Source organism: Triticum dicoccoides, chromosome 3A (assembly GCF_002162155.2).
Source record: "Triticum dicoccoides isolate Atlit2015 ecotype Zavitan chromosome 3A, WEW_v2.0, whole genome shotgun sequence".
NCBI classification, from domain to species: domain Eukaryota; kingdom Viridiplantae; phylum Streptophyta; class Magnoliopsida; order Poales; family Poaceae; genus Triticum; species Triticum dicoccoides.
This window is the reverse complement of record NC_041384.1, coordinates 767,026,575-767,039,498: the sequence shown is the minus strand read 5'-3', so window position 1 is coordinate 767,039,498 and position 12,924 is coordinate 767,026,575.

Here is a 12,924-nt window from a genome sequence, read left to right as displayed (position 1 = left end):
TGTCAGGAAGGCATACATAGTTTTTTCTGAAAAAGTGAGCCATTCCTGACCTTTCCTCTTCTTTTAAGCAAATTTTGTGCAGTTCTACTAAAATACAATGCCATCACCGCCTTGACAATTCAGTGACACTGTACAAAAGGAAATGACTTAACATTACATCATGATGTCAGGTATGTAGTCGACAGGCATTAGAGACAAACGTACAGACCTCCTCAAGAGAACAGCCGGAGGAGGAGGTGCCCACTCTTGACCTTTCCTCTTATCTTCATAATTGTCTGTGCAGTTTAACCAAAATAAAATGACATCAGCGCCTTGGCATTTTGGTGACACTGTACAAAAAAATTAACTTATCTCATGAAAGTGAGGTATGTAATCTATAAGCATTAACAGTGCAAAAATCTGAAGGTAGTAACAAGTTTCATCGTTAGTATACTGGTTGTGCAACAGCATTAGAATGCCTTAGCTGAAAAATCTTTAATACATCCACAATCAACAGCTAACCCTAAAATAATCCAATGACATTAAATGGCATTGCTTAAATTTATCGGTGGCATTAGACTGAGAGCGGCATTCGTTAAATGTGGCATCACTTTAGCAGTAGCATTGCTTGACTTGACTGTTGGCGTTATACTAACAGCAAAAAAAGTGGCAATAAGAGCATGGGAGACCCATTCGGATAGTGGGCGCACCAGTACTATGTACCTCCACGGACGCAGAGTGGTGAGGGAGGAATGGTTGCCCAGAGCAACAAATATCCAGGCAGCATATGTGGACTACGTCCCATTTTTGTTCTCTTTAGCCACCTTTTTCCTATGCGAGGACAACAAACGGATCGACCTGGTCATTCTCTATTGCGTTGTCATGCCTTTCTACCCTTCTTCAACCAAGAGATACGAGACTCGTTCCTTAGCTACCGATTTTCCCCTTTTCAACCTAGATGCGGGTTCAATGCCTACTCTCTTGGACAGTATAGTCTCCCTTCCTTTCCTTATTCAACCCAGACATGGATTAGTCTGCATGAAGTAGGATTTCCTTTAATAGTGCAAATTATGGTTTTCGTCTGCGTGGCCAGCAGAGCAGAGGATAGCAAATTGGGAAGATGGTGGAGTGGAAAAAGATCCACATGCAACGACGTGGCAGATGGGGCAATAGAACAAGGTTATGGTTCGAAAAGAGGTAGCATACCTGAGGGTCGGCGGGAAGTGGCTTCGCTCGTGGTCGTCGTCCTTCGCACACACTACGGCAGCGAGCTTGGGGACGGAGGCCATCCCGCGCGGGTGCTAGGTCTGAGAGGATGGCCTTGTCGTCAGTGCGTGACCTCGCTCGTCGATGACGAGTGCGTCAACGCTGCACGTCCTATTCTTCCCCGGTGGATCTGTGACCATTGGTGAGGAGGGAGAGAGGGGCCGTCTTTTTTAGATCTGGAGAGAGGTTGCTAGTGTGAGAAGCAAGTGGGTAGCCCTTAGCAAGAAAGCGCTGAAGCTCCAGCCTATACATCTTTTTTATACTACTAGTACTAGAGGTGGAGTAGTGGTAGAGTAGTTTATATTTTATCTGTGTACAGTACCAGTTAGTCGTGCTTCAAAACTGATCGACACGCCATTAAAAAAATAAAGGTCGATAACTAATGTGGCACCTCGGGCCAACGCGGCCAGATCGCATTTTGCACGAGAAATTACACACCATGTTTCATTGACATGTAGTCCCGTTCCAACATATCAGTGACACGACGGCGAGTAGTAGGAGTATTTCCAAACGGACGTGTAGGATGGGGCGCCTCTTCGTGAAACGTGGCAAACTCGCAACCGTCCACCGACTCTTCGCCTTTCCCTCTCGATTTGGAACTGCTGTCGCACGCTCTTCCTCTCCCTCCTCCATTTTCCTTCAGCCCTTCACCCTTTCTTCTTCCATTGTTCGATCGTCTTCTCCATGGAGGGAATAGGCTGGAAACGACCCCGTTATTCTTGCCCCGATCTGAAAAATGATGTGGTGGAGGAACTCATTGATCGGTGCGACGTCATCACCTCGGCTAGCATGGCAGGTTCGTTCAAGCCCATTCTCGACTCAACTAATAACATCATTACAAGGAACCCAAGAGTCAAGGAGCGGTTTGATCTCCCCTATATTCTACGCCGTGACCCTGATGACTGGCATCGGCATGACGGAGGCCTCGCCCTGTGCAAGTTGATGCCGCTTGATAATGATACGTATGATGTTAACATGCCATCGCTTGAGGGCATGTCTTGGGCGGGCGCAGATGGAGATTGGGTTGTTTACATTGGGTCCAACTATGAGTGGGAACTTGTGAATGTGTACACTTGTGACCGGGTTCCACTTCCAAAAATCTTAGCAGACTGCCCAGAGGTTGAGCACACCGGTATTGTACGCACGTTCAAATACGATCATGGTGACTGTCTTCTACGGAAGATAGCAATTTGCCGAGTTCCCAACCGCTCTTGGAATTACAACAACTATAAAGTTGTTGCTATCTTCGACAAGCTTGTTGCCGTCCTTAGTGGTTTGACTCGATGGATATTGCTCAAAAATTAGTTTCTGTACACGGATGAGTACTGTGACGCAATTCAATACGAGGGCCTTGTGTTTGCTACCACCACTCGTGGCACTGTTTTTGCATGGTATCCTCGTAGTTTCGGTACGTTTTTCTTCCACCGTAATTATAATTGTTTCATCCACATGCATGCGGGTTAGCAAGTTTCCCTTTACTAATTAACCTTCTTCTTGTGTTTCCAAGGTCCTGTGAACATCCCTCCACCTATACTTGAAAAATTTTATAACCAAGGGGGAGATGACGATGGTGATGATCACGAGCATGAGGACGAGAAGCGCCCATATACTCTGTGGCGCCTGGTAACTAATTTCGATGGATCAACTCTTCTTGTGTGTATACAGCCCACTGATGATGTTACTGCTAAGGAAGCAGGTGTCTCCCATGGTCGCACTCTCCGGACCTATTCTAGCACCTGTTGCATGGTATTCGGGATGGATACTAGTGTGCTAGCGCCAACTCCTTCTCCCTGGTACAGAATTGACAGTCTTGGAGAAAAATTGCTCTTCCTTGGACAAAACTATCCGATGATGGTAAAGGCGATCCAACTGCTGTTGACACAACGTTACTAGTACCATTTATGAGAAGCAACTGTGTCTGTACCTCGGACATTTGGGTGGTTCCCTACCCTGGTACTGATATATTAGGGCGCTTTAGCCTGGATGATCAGTCTTGCATTGGTCTCCAGATCGACAATGGATGGCCCGTCCCAGAGAATCACTTGTGATTCAAAGGAAGTGTTTCCAACGCCGAGGAATGGTTGAGTTGAAGTTCATTTCATTGCTTGTTATTTGTTGTGTGGTGAAAACATTAGTATTTATAATGTATCCTCATTGTCGATGTGGGTTGATGACCTGTTGTATGTAATAAAATGATATGCCTGTGATAAACTTACTAAATTTATGAATGGCTTTCGAGTCGCTTCTCTGAGTGAGTGGTGCGACGAGGCAAAAAAATATTTTCTGAATACATAATTGTACGTGCATTGCAACAGGTTATCGGATGAGGCCTATCAACAATAGTAGTACACTATTTGTACTAGCTTCACATGCTTCACGCGTCGGGCGGGTGTTTTTACTGTAGCATATTTTAATGTGTTCGCTGTACGTAACCAGTACCTCGAATCGTCGATACTAGTACTACTATATAGTAGGAGTAAGTAGTAGAAGTAGTAGGGTGGCATGGGCCAGAACAAGCATTCACATCCAGGAGTATGGCACACGTCACCACCACGACATCCATCTGACACCATATTATTTCTCGGAGTCCATGCTAGAGCAATCTCTTCAACCTCGTTGTTTCTCTAACTTCAGCCATCGCACGGCGGGCGAGGTGGGGGTTTGCCGATAGTCGGTTTCCTTAACAGCGGTCCCACTTGTAAGGCCAACTCCAACGCACGACCCCAAACGGATCTCTGTTTTGCACGAACTCCAATGATAATTTTGACTATAAAAGCAAGACCAAAGAAAACAAGAACCACAAGAATACATTTTACTACTCCTGTAAGTTGGATTAGTGCCTTCTCGATGCATTCATTGTTGATCTGCGGAGGCTCGATCTTGCGTGCTTCTTTTTTCTTCGAGTGTAAAGAAGTAGATGTTGCTTCCTCGCATCTAGTCTCGTGTCTAGCCTCTATTCTAGTAGGAGTATCAACAAGTGCACTAATCTCATCTCTAGCCTCTGTGCTACTAGCTAAAAGTGATAGAACATCTACTAAATTGCGCTCTATCAATATATGGATGTACTCTTCTTCCCAATACAAAAACTTGCATCAATTCTACTCCCTCCATTGCACAATACATGCCTTCTATTTGTCAAAATATATATGTATCTAGACATGTTTTAGTATATAGGTACATCCATTTTTGGACAAATGGAAGTCAAGTATTTTGGAACGTAGGGAGTACACAATAAAATTTTTAAGTTAGCACAACTAGTCTAGTCCGAGAGCACAACCGAATATTTGGTCGGGTTCTTCCTCCTTTTGTCGACACGTGGGACATCCAGCATCCAGGTCGTGTCATGAAACAAAATAGAGTGGTAGTTGAAGCCACGAGATGTGCATCTTGGTTTAAACTGTAAATAGACTCTTACTACTCTTGAGTAACTCCAAAAGCGGCCACCGAAGATCTTTACTGGATTTGTTTTTCATCACCAGCACATCGAGGTGAAAGATGTGCAGGTTCAGTGGGTCCTCTTGTGTTTTCACTAACATGTGGGGCCGCATGTGAGGAAACATACGATGGGCTCCGCGCGTCCGCTGGCTGGCTAAGAAGAGGGATAGAGGAGGGCTGAGCACGGACTGCAGGAAATTTGTTCTACGTACCTTGATATAGGCTCGATATAGTGGGGTGGCATGGGCCATAACTAGCATTCACGTCTAGCAGTACGGCACACGCCACCCACACGAGTCCCATCCGACACCAATTTTCTTGGAGTCCTTGCTACAACCATCTCTTCTCCCTCCTGTTTTCTCAGCCATCGCGCGGTAGGCGGGGTGGGGGTTTGCCGATAGTCGGTTTGCTCAACTGCGGTCCCACTTGTAAGTGAAAATGCAACACCGCATGCATTCCCACTTGAGCAGCGTGCCGGACCAACCATGTGGGGGTGCGACGCGAACACGGCAGGCTTTTCCTTTTGAACTCGTAACTTGTAAAATTTTGTTCTGCTCCATGGCGCGACCGATAGATAGAAAATAACGATTTTGCCTAGAGTAATGAGAAGTTTGGTTTTGGCACCATTCATGCATGGAGTACGTACGAAAATTATGAAGTTGATGCGAAACGTAAGATAATTATTGTAGTATCCTATACTACTACATGGATTATACGGAAAGATAAAAATACATACGGATCCATAAACGACATCCTCACACCCTAGTGCGCCGGGTCACCAACCGACGTGTGAGGAGCAGCGGCGTTGGCGGCGAGCTCAACGTGCGTCTGAACAGTGTCGTCCAAGGTTGCCCTCCGGTCCAAGAAGGCCAGCGTCCTATCGTCCTCCTCTTGCATGTAGTAGTCCTTGTGGACGATTTGCGCGTAGACGTGGGTGATTATGTCAATGGTGTCTTGCTGCGCCAGGCGCTGCGCGGCGACCGCGACCTCGAGGTGGACATTCTCCGGCGCGACGGCGGGCAGTCGCAGGGCCACCAGTGCATCGAAGAGGTTGTCACCATAGTGGCCGTTGACGGTGGCGGGCATCGCAGAGCCTGGGCGCATCGGCTGGAGGCTTACGTCAAAGTCGTCCGCAAGCTTCTTGACGACGGTGAACTTCTCGAGGAAACCGACGAGGACCTCGTCTAACAAGGAGACGAAGCTGTCGTCCAAGCGGCCCCTCGCCCTGGCGGCCTCAAGCAATACTACCTGGAGATGTTGCTCGGTGCCGAGCCACAGGCCGGCATCGTGGACCATCTGGCACAGCCGGCTGATGCTCGTGCTCATCACCTCCTTGGGTCTAGCTTAGCTTCTAGTCAACCGATCTTGCGATTCGAGTGATCACTCTTGCCCTTGGTTAGTGTGCGTAGGTGCGTAGGATTTCGTACTACTCCTCGGCCCTCTACTGCACCTGCCTTTAGCTGTATGATAGGTGGGCCAGCCACCCCCTGGGCCCACGTGTCATTCACCCAAAGGCAGTTGTCGTAAGTCAATGAAGCTGCGTCCCCCTCCGTGCCGGTGCAGTATAGTCATCTCACCGGACCTCTAGTTGGGCCAAACGAGAGAAGTTTGATGTTTACTGGTTTATTGGTCCCCTTTGCATTTTGCGCCAAGTTTTGAACTTTGATTTAACTAATAAAATGTTAATGCATGTAAACAAAAATGTTGTGTAAGTCACCTTACGAAAACCAAATAATCCAAAAATACTTAGGCACAGTGCATTAACTCCCTCCTTGTTTCTTATTTCATGACATATCAACCAATGAGAGATGTGGGTCGTGCATGCTTTCAATGACTTGAGACTACCAAACATGACATGCAGTGTTTAGTTCATTGCATGTAATCCTATTAGTACTTTAGTTAGCAAAAAAACATTAAGTTCTCTCGCCGATAGGAATAAAACACCATGTATTTATTTATAGAGGGAGTAGTACATTTTTTGTGACATGCATTACTAGATATTGCTAGTCAAATACTAAAATCCAGATGGACGTGGTAGTACTCCTAAATCCAGACGGTGGTGCTACTAGTACTAGTAGTAGTACTACCAATGTAGTAGTAGGAGTACTAGCACCGTACTAGCCGTTGGTCAAATTATTATGTGCTGCTCCTCATAGTGAAGTGACAAGACCCTGCGCCGGAGATGACACCTGAGTATAGGCGCCGTGTTCGGCATACCATAGTCAGCCTCACCATTTGCAGTCACTATCATCATGGCTGTAGAGCTAGCCTGCTTACAACTAGCCCTGTTCGACATAATTTCCCATGCGTAGATGCCCGTGCATTGCACGGAACACCAAGATTGGGGGTGGATGGCTCTGGCAGCGACCATCGCGCCAGATTTTCCACGGCCTTCTAGATGTGGTGGGGAGGAGATAAGGCTGATTGTGAGAGACAAGGAGTTGTTTGTAAAAAGGGAACAAGTGCGGACATCTTTTTGCAAAAATGGAGAAGCTTGGTTTGTATGCGTTAGATCTAGATCCGACGGCTATTGGTGAAAGATGGGAGGCACAACATCATTACTAACTCAGGACCTGTTTGATTCGCAGGATTTTGAAAACACAGGAATAGGACACGACAATATTACAAGTTTCAAACTGATATTACAAATGTTAGGAGTAATGCTGCACCTATGAAGAGGGAATTACTAGGAAGTTTACATAAGAACTTTCGTTACTTTAGGTGGATGCAGCATTATCGTACAAACTAAAATCCACCGCCCTAACAAGTCACTAATGGGCAAATAAGTTTTTGAGTCTCTGGCCACTTGATATTTCAAAAACAAATTCAACTTTTGCGGAGACTTTGTCATTTAGGCTTAGACGCTTGCGGTGATCAGCATGCCATTCATTGTTGCGCCAGAGAACGCCAAACCTCATTACCTTGAGCACACTTGCCTCCAGAACAAAGAACCTGGCAAATTTATCTCAGATGTCCTGCCTCGGTAGTCGATCAAATCAATTTCTGTAAGATGGAGATCAAGGCATTCGATGAGATTGTTATAGTGCAGCACATTTTTCACTTTCGGGTCTTTTTTTATCTGCAAAAGGAGAGAACATATTAGAGCAACTGGCTGCATAAGATTGACGTGTCATCAAGAGGTACCAATATCATTTACTCATACGATAGGGTTGGCTGGCTAGTGATATTTTTTCACTCTCTCTATCTCTCTCTCTCTCTCTTTCTGTTTCCTCTCATTTAACTAGGAGCACGTGAAGAGCTTGGGCATTTGTTGCCTTCCACTATGTGGCCGATGCCATATTTTGCAAAAGTATGCCACATAATACGCATCGATGTCAAATCAAAAGATTTTGGCACGGCTCTCGCGATGTGAGAGAGTTGGCACTGCTGTGCACACACACCCACATGTATAAACAAATCAATCAAACCAACTACACTAGCCTCTCACTCTCCCAAACAAGTGTTTTATTGCCTCAGTCCTCTCTCTCTCCCACGTAGTGTTTTTTCATTGCGTGAGTTAATTTGGCACCAGAGCAAAGTAGGTGATCCAGATTGGGACACCAGGTGAGCAATGGAGGGGCATCGATGCCAAATGCATCACAAGTGAAATTAGCACATGATTTGGCCTACATAGCCCACTTTTGTACTCCCTCCATCCCAAAATTCTTGTCTTAAATTTGTCTAAATACGGATGTATCTAGTTACATTTTAGTGTTAGATACATCTGTATCTAAACAAATGTAAGACAAGAATTTTGGGACGGAGGGAATACTACATCGTATTTAGTATAAAATTTTGACCATAGATTTACCTAAGAAAATGCCAATGCATGTCACTAAAAATTACACCATTTGAAATTATGTTCAAATATGAATCCAACGATATAGTTCTTAGTGACATGCATTAACATTTTGTCAGTTAAATCTATGGTCAAATTTTGATACTACAAAGTTGGAATAGTAAACCAGGACGGAGGTAGTACTTGCTCTTAGGATAACCATAGAGTTACTGGAGTAGTCTAAGTTACTTTCCACTATGACTAGCCTAGGCTACTATAGTAGTACCGCATAAAAACGATGCAGGTGATCACATGAGAAAAAATACTAAAAACATTTTTTTCGGTGCAGTGCGTAGATACAGTTTTGAACACTACACTTGTCATCGTAATTTGGGAAAATTACAAAATAATTGAGCTACGTTGTGATTACCGTTTACTTATAGGAAAGAAGTTTCACCTCGATGAGTAGCTTCTCCGTGCACGGAAAGCATGTAGGGAATCCAACAACTTGATCCAGATTGGGGCCGATAGATTTTAGTGCTAACATCTTCATTGTGCGCATGGACTGGGTCAAACTTGTGGGAATCATTTTCTGGAAGACGGCCGTAAATACATCAAGAAGAAATTTAAAAATGTGAATTTCAAGAATACGGAGAAGAAGATGAGTGCTGTACCTGAACGATTATGGATCCAATAAAGAGTTCGGAGAATTTGGCAGACGAGTACACCAACGCTGTCAATTTCGGCGTGTCAATGACCCTGATTTTTGTTGGACCTTCTAGATCCGATACAAGCAATCTCTCAAGGAAATGCGCATTCTCAATGACCATAACGTGTAACAGCTGGAGTGATCTCTTCCCAATTGATGTCTTGTTGCGGGGCCAGCAAGACACATAAATCCATCGGAGATTCGTCGAGGCGATGTGGAGGCTAATGAACCCGTGGATCTGCTCAAGACGAAGGTACTCGAGCGCAGTACAGCTGCGGAGCAGGTGCTCGATAGCCTTCTTCGAGATGGCAACGTCGAAGAGGTCGAGCTGCTTGAGTTGAGGGAGAAGAAGGGTGGGCGCGGCATTAATCTGGGGAAGATAGCAGGAGCTGAAGCTGGCGCGGCGCATCGTTGGCGTGAGGCAGAGCGCGGACGGCGGCAGAGAGCGACATCATCCAGCTTCAAAGCTGAGCTCCTTGAGCTGATCTAGGGCGGGGGATAAGAACCACTCATCGAACTTGGGTTGGACCTTGCAGTTGGTACTGAACATGCGGATGTCAAGGCGTCTGGCTGGCCCAGGGTGCGATGAAAGGATCTTGGAGACTGCGGCCATGCGTTTGCAATCCCCGTCGCAGAGGCAGCTGTCGACGGTGAGGTTGAGGGGGACGCAGCGCCAGAGGGGGCGCCACCACCGGGAGAGCAGGGCGGTTCGCACGACAGATTTGGTGGGGAGGAGGCCGATGATGACGAGCAGCATGTCGTCGGGGAGGCTGCTGATGAAGTCCAGGCTCGCCGGATGCGGTTTTGGCTCGAGCCGCCTCCGCTTGTTGGCTGCCTCGCCGTCCATCTCTACCGGCGGCGACGCCGGTGTACACGTGTGCTGGTGTGTGTTGTGTGCTGGGTGTGCACAAGTGCGTCCTTCTATGCATGCCTTCACGCAGTGGTGAATTGTGCGCGAGTGCGTCCTTCGCGCGCAAGAAGTTTGACCTCAATGCGCCCTCAATTTACTAGCGTGCGGGGTGCTACCCCGAGTGGTTTCAACTTTGTTTACTTCACCGCGTGTCAGATGAGCCTCTAGTTTACTTATTTTCACCCACTGCCACATGGGCCAGCACACGAAGATACAAAACACGAGCTGACAAGGCAGCATGTGGATTGGTTGACCGGTCAACTAAACAATATACGGAGCTATACGCTGACACAGTGAGCGTATAATCCGTCGGAATAGAGAGTTCGAGTGAGAGGGGAGGCCCGTGAGAGATAGCAGAGAGAGAGAGAAAGAGCTACTCCCTCCGTTCGATAATGTAGTTCCAACATTTTTTTAAGTCTAACTTTTGAAACTTTGACCAAGTTTATAAAAAATTACTTATATCTACAATACCAAAGATAAATGATAGTATGAAGTAAGTTCATGTTGTGATGAATCTAATGATTGTTCCAGATGTAAATGTTTTTCTCCACATATACCTGGTCAAACTTTTCTGAGGTTTGACTTTTCAAAACATCCATATGCTTATGGACGTGACAGAGTCCCTAACTAGAGAGAGAGAGAGAGTGAGTGAAAAAAGTGTGTGTACGTGTGTGAAAGAGACATGGGCAACACACGATAAAAGTGGAGAAAAAGCGTGCGTGTCTTATGCAAACATATCACACATGCATCTTCGACAACGGAGGCAAGGTGAGGAGATAGTGTGCGGTTGTTTGGAACCGAGAGAGCAAGACCCCTAGCACGTGGCCAAGAGGGGTCTGACAAACAAGGGAGAGAGGTGGAAAGAGACGTACGGAGAAAATGCAGACATGGGGAGGAGAGAGTGTATGTTTGTCATAGAGAGATCCCCTGGAGATCATGATGGGACTACATGGGTGGGAGATCGAGTGACAAGGTGTGTGCGTGATAGAAGATGCCCCGAGAGATATCGAGATAGACGTATGGATGGAAGGAGAAAATACGTGTGTTCCTGATGGCTAGTAAGAGATAATCATACTTAGGAGGGGGGAGTGCTTGCGCCTATGATGGAGTGAGGGATTATGGTACTTAGGGGGGTGCGTGTCACATGGAGAGAGAACAAGGGTGGAGAGTGTTGGATGGGTCTATATGTATAGCATGAGCGAGACATGTGTATGTGTGAACTAGGGAGATATAAGGCCAGTTTGGCTTGCGTCCTGAGCATCTTTTGCCTGGCCTGGGGTTGTGGCTGGATTTCATGCACGCTTGTTTGGTTGCTACCCTGTGAAAAAGAAAGCCCACCTGGCCTGGGTTCCCTTGCACTTTAATTAGCCTGGCTGAACTCCAAACACTGCATGTAGCCTGGCCCAGGCGACCGATTTCGAACGCCTGGCCGTGCCTGGTCGTGTGGCCACGAGGCTAACAGCAACATGGATGGATATTAGCATTAAATAATTGATGCATGGATTGATTGATGGGACGTTGATGCTTTGCCTGGCCCAGGCATGAACCAAACGCTTCAGCACCACACAAGCCTGGCCAGGCAGAAATATTTTACATCTCACATCCACACCAGGCAGTACCGACCATCAAGGCATGAGGGTCAAGTCACGAACCAAACTGACCAATAAAGTTTGAGAGAGATTGAGGAGCGCCGATAAGGCTGAGTGGTGCGTTAGATAGCTGAGAGGGGGAAAGAGATATTCCATCCGCTCGATAATGTAGTGCATGTAAATTTTTTAGAAGTCAAACTTTGGAAACATTGATCAGGTTTACGCAAATGTTATTTATATCTACAATACCAAAGATACATCATGCAAAACTACATCTCATGGTGAATCTAATGGTATATGTTTGCCGTACTAGATGTAATTATTTTTCTCCACGTACATGGTCAAACTTTGTGATGTTTGACATTTCAATAAATCTATATGCTATGGACTGAGGAGAGTGCCTCAGTCGCGACGGATCAAGTGCGTGTGAAGGAGAATGAGTAAGTGTGCAAAAAGAGTACGTGTGTGAAAGAGAAAGTGACAACAAACAATAAATTAGAGAGAGTGTGTGTTTTTTCGTTTCTTATGCGAACATATCACGCATGCATCTCCGAGATGGAAAGGCGAGGAGATACACGAAGATAGCTAGTGTGTGATTGTTTGCAACGGAGAGAGACACCCCTGTAGCACATGTCCAATAGAGGTCTGGCCAACAAGGAACAAAGGTCGAGAGGGACACATGGATGGCATGGACGCATGGGGAGGGAGAGAGGGTGTGTTTGTGATAGAGAGATCCCGTCGAGATCGTGAGGGGACTATATGGGTGGGAGATCGAGGGAGTGCGTGCGCGATAGAAAGATGCCCCGAGAGAAATAGAGATAGACCATGCACATGTTTGTGGTGGAGACTAAGATTAGCTAGTCATATACATATAGGGGGGACTGCGTGTGCCTACAATTGAGTGAGAGACCATCATACTTGGCTGGCTGGGCATGAGATTGTGTCTGTGCGCGTGTGAGATGGAGAGAGAACGAGGGGGAGAGATAGAGTTTTAAATGGGCCTATCGAGTGCGAGTGAGATATGCATGTGTATGTGTGACCCAGGTGGATGGAGAGTCTGAGAGAGGGGGGAAGAGCTCTGAGACGACATAGTGGTGCGTGAGAGAGTTACGGGAAAAGAGCCAAGGAATTTGTGTGCGTACGATGAGTGCACCCAAGATATCTAGCTTGGACTAGCTAGAGTATCATACATAGTGTGCGAGAGAGACCTATAGATGGTGTATATATGCATGCGAACTAGAAAGACCCCCCCCCCACA